The following is a 5,023-nucleotide window of genomic DNA, read 5'->3' as shown; positions in this document are numbered from 1 at the left end:
AAGGAAGGAAGGAAGGAAGGAAGGAAGGAAGGAAGGAAGGAAGGAAGGAAGGAAGGAAGGAAGGAAGGAAGGAAGGAAGGAAGGCCTGTTGTGGGAGAAATGGAATGAATAAAGTTCATGTATGTTGACTGCCTTTGCACATGTCAAAGCTTAGGGATCTGTGAAGACAGCCATGGATTAAAGGAGAGAAGTGTATCCTGAATCCAGGAAATTGGCTCTGAAGATTCTATTAGAATAGGACAGTGTACTTGTCACCTTTCTCAAATCTGACAAAAATACCTGACAGGAGCAACTTAAGGAAGGAGCGGTGTATTTTGGCTCAAGGTCTCAGCGGGTATCAGTGTATAGCAGCTAGGAAGGCATGGTAAGTGGGACAGCGCCACCTGGTGGTGGGAGACTGTGGTGTAGCGTGTTCACATGGTGGTTGATTAAAGAGTACTGGAAGCAGGAGGGGCTGTAACCCTCACAGACTGCTCTGTAAGGCTCCACTCCCTACCCAAATAACTTCACCACCTGAAGACCAGTTGTTCAATCAACTGAGCCTATGGGACACATTTCAGATCCAAACCATAACTCTCTCTCTCTCTCTCTCTCTCTCTCTCTCTCTCTCTCTGGTTATTTGAGACAGGGTTTCTCTGTGTAACCATGGCTGCCTGGAACTCGCAGAGATCTACCTGCCTCTGCCTCCTGAGTGCTGGGATTAAAGGCGTGTGCCACCACTGCTGAGCTCAGACTGTGATTCTCCATGGGATGATTTTGTCCCCCAAACACACATGGTCACATCGCAAGAGCCTCTGTTGTCAACTAAATAGTTGTTTGCGTTTGGTAGGTAGAGCTCATCGATTCTGACAAGTATTTTACCATTTTCCTTCATTTCCTAAGGCATTTTTCTTCCCCCAGGTTCCAGTTTCATTTCTGATGGTGTGATAAAATACTCTGACAATACGCAATTTAGGGGAGAGAGGAGCTTATTATAGTTCCAGGTTAGAATCCATCATTACAGGGAAGTCACACAGGCAAGAGCAGAGAGGAATGAACATATGTGTACTGCTTGCTTATGCCCTGCTTGATTTCTCCACGGCTGTATAGCTCAGGACCTCTGCCTAGGGAATGGCGCCACTCACAGTGGGCCTTCCGCATAATTAACTTGTACTCAAGACAGTGCTTACAGACATGCTTACAGATCTCTATAGACAATCTCCAGATGAAAAACTCCATACCCAGGTGGTCCTTGGTTGAATCAAGCTAGCCACTATGTCCCCAAAGAGTTACCCACATTTTAATGTCAATAGTATCATGGCCAAAGAACCTTGGGCTGCGGAGGGACAAACGCAGGGTAGTTCACAAATCCCAAGGAGCAATAACTAGACTACAAAACCCATCTGAGAGCAAATCCCAGGGACGGTCCTTAAAAGAGAATGTCTTCCTGGTGGTGTGTCTTTGTTCTGGTTATGCTTAAGACCTCACTGCCATACCCTCAAACCAGTACACCTCTGGGGCATAAGCAGGCATTGAGAGAAAATGACATAAAGAGGCATGGCGCAAGAAAGGCTATGTTCTGAGCTGCGAGTGTAGAGCTCTTTATTACAACGAAAGGCAGATGTGTTTAAGTGGTGTCCTCTGGGTAAGGTCTGTGGAGAGGGATTGGGTAGAAGGCAGCAGTACCCACCGATGCATCCATTGCTCTCCAGAAGCATTAACGCTAAAGTAACCCCTACCACCCGCTAATGACTGTGATTATTTGACTACCTATGAGACAGCTTAAGGAATGATTTGTGAATTTAAATTTTAATTAAAGCAGAAACCCTTGGAGGCCTCTGGAGTTCAAGCATGAAAAAGGAAATTCAACTGCTGGGGAAGGCGAGGGCTCAGAGGGCCCCAAAGGTTTGGAGAATATACATGTGACACACATCAGGCAGTGAGAAAAAAAATTCTAAGTTTGAGGTCACAGATGGACACTAAGATCAGGGTCAGGACTGGACAACTTGATGGAACTCTTCACTTGGACGTTCTAGAAAGTCTTCAAGCAAGATAATGAACATCAGGAAGGCATCCAAGTTTTCCATCTCTTTGTTTGGTTCCAAGCTTTTAAAATGTCCTGTGCCACCAACATCACTGAGAGAACCCACATTGGAATTCCTGAAATCTAATGTCCTGTCCAGCAGTGACATTTCAGGTGAGCCTGAAAAGTCCATCATTCACACGGAGTCCTGGGTTGTCCATGTGGAAATGATAATTCACCCCTAAGTATCTCATGGACCATGTGGGGCCTTCATTCTGAGGTCCATAATGGACCTCCAGTCATATCCATTTTCGCACAAATGACATGATCTCATTTTTATGGCTGAATAGTATTCCACTACACACCACAACTTCTCTTTTCATTTACCTACTTAAATGTTTTCAACTGAAATAGAGTTACATCATTTTCCCTCCTCCCTTGGCTCCCTCCAGTCCCTTCCAGATACCCTTCATGAAGCTCCTCCCCTGCCCCACCAGCTCTCAAATCGATAGCCTTCTTTTCTTTGATTTATTATCATCACATGCATACATTTTTAAGTAGGTATGTATATGCCAGAATTTATATAAACACAACCTTCTGGGTCCACTTTTGCTGTCTGTGTACGGTTTCAGGCAGGGATGCGCACTCTGCACTGAGCAACCAACAAGCACGTTCATTCCTGGGAAAGGCCACTTCTCCTTCTCCCAGCAGTCATTGCTTCCTGTTGTTTTTGTTGTTGTTGTTGTTTGTTTTTTTGTATAGGGGTAGAAACCTGAAAATTTTCTCCATTCTATGTTAACATATCCATTGATGTGGCCATCGCTCTGGTCTTATTAATGCAGCCATTTCTAGGACAGTTTCACAGCAAACTTCCTGGTATTCTGGCTCTTGCCATTTTGCTGGCCTGTCTTCTTCTGTGTCCCCTGAGGCCATCGATGCAGAAGCTGTGATATACATTGATATACATTATCCCCCGGAGCTGGGCCCCCCCATGGTCTGCTGATCTCTGCACTGTACTCAGTGTGATAAAACCTTTCTTTACATCGGAGTGAGAATACCAGGATCCTTAATCCATTTACCCATTGTCCTCATGTTGAACTGCCCTAAAGAGTTCTGCAATAAACATTTTTATAGCTGAATAATACTCCATTATGCACAATTTCTTCTGTTTACCCTTTTAAGAGTTTTTAATTGAAATAGCTACATCATTTTTCCCTCCTCTATTTCCTCCAGCCCCTTCAGATCCCTTCCTTGTACAGCAAAGAGAAAATACTTCATTCCTTTGAGGTCTAGCTTTGAAATTGCCGTGGCCATAGATTCAGAAGTGGATTACTGGGTCACAGGCCCTCAGTTACTTAGGAAAACCCCTGGCATTTCCAAGGCTCTTTCACCATTTCCTATTGCACCAGCTGTGGACCGGGACTGGAACCTCTCTGCCTCCTCCCTAACACTTGTTGCTCTCTGTTCTTTTATTAGTAGCCATTCTAACGGACTTAAGAACACACAGACAATTCCCCATCTCCGTGAAGGACCAAGAGAAGCAAACCTAATCAGTTTAAAACATCGGTCTCTAACCTGAGCTCTAAAAAGACCCATTAAGTCAGCTGGGTGCAGAGATCAAATGAGCCCACAACTGTGGATGTGAGTTAATGGAGAAGCGCTTTCCACCTACGCAAGAGGAAGCCATAGAAGAATAAGGGAGTGGAGAGGAGGTCGGACTCTAGATTTGATTCCTCAGATATAGATACAGAAGACAAATTCCAAAACCCACCCCCGTCAGTTGGGCCAGAAACAAATCAGATGCAGTGACAAGCCTAAAATGGCCAGAAGGTATTGCTCCTTGCTAAGAGAGAGAGAGAGAGAGTCAATACTGTTGCCCTATTCATAAGTGAGGCATGCCGCGCTCCACAATAAGGGCCAGCTAGCTACTCACTGTCATAGCAAGAGATAGACTCAAGGTGAAGACAGAGCCCCGAGAGTGTTTAAATCTCAACCCAGCATCCCAGCAACTGTGCGGCTTTCACAACTTCTTTCATCTCCAGGAACATAATTCACTTTACTCAGCTGGAACATCGAACCTCTTAAAGATTGCTTTCCAGGATTTCTGTCCTCCTCACAATGTTCCTGCCTGCCTCACAGGTGTTCAACAGATGATAACCACTCTTGCTGTGTTGTTAGCCTTTTCTAAGAAACATGGCATTCCTGAAGGTGAGTGCATAGCCAAGGACTGTGCAAAGTAGGAGAAAGAGGAGGAGATGGGAGAAAAGAGGAGTCAACTGGGTTTGTATTCACAAGTACTCCCTTCTCAGAAACAAGTCATTTATCAAAGTACTGGAGTCTCGTTTACTGTCAAAATGCAAGGGCTAATTACATTAAAAAGAACAATGGGCTACAAGAGCCAAAAAGACAGGGCCTGTTCAATTAATGAAAAAGGAAAGAGGGTCTCTAGCATACAATATTTTGGACATCAGATTGGAATGGTTTAATTAGCCATTGCTGGGTGCTCTGGATTGTCCGATGTTCTGGAAGCCATTAGTCATCCTGGGTTTTTAAGCACAACATTTCAATTCTCCCAGTCAACAAATACTTTTTGGGCACCTGTTCTGTGTTGAACACATGCTCAACATTAACGATGTAGCACAGTCCAGTGGAAGATGGATGCTTTGTCCGGAAAAATAGGACAAAAAAGATGTATAGACAGATACACACACACACACACACACACACACACACACACACATGCAGATAACAATTGGTAGATGATAGGTATATATGTACAATCACGTACACACATACAAATGATTTATTGATGGATGATAGACCTTTATAGATAGCTTATAAATGATAGATACATAAATGATAGATTCATAGATATGGGCACACATAAATGATAAATAGCTAGATAATAGATAAAGGTGGGTAGATAATTGATAAATAATAGGTAAACTGATGGTAGATTGATTTAGATGATAGGAGATAGATAGATAGATAGATAGATAGATAGATAGATAGATAGATAGA

This window comes from Psammomys obesus, unplaced genomic scaffold, assembly GCF_907164565.1.
Source record: "Psammomys obesus unplaced genomic scaffold, mPsaObe1.curated_primary_1811, whole genome shotgun sequence".
NCBI lineage: Eukaryota > Metazoa > Chordata > Mammalia > Rodentia > Muridae > Psammomys > Psammomys obesus.
The sequence above is the reverse complement of the archived record's forward strand: the minus strand, read 5'-3'. Positions refer to the sequence as shown.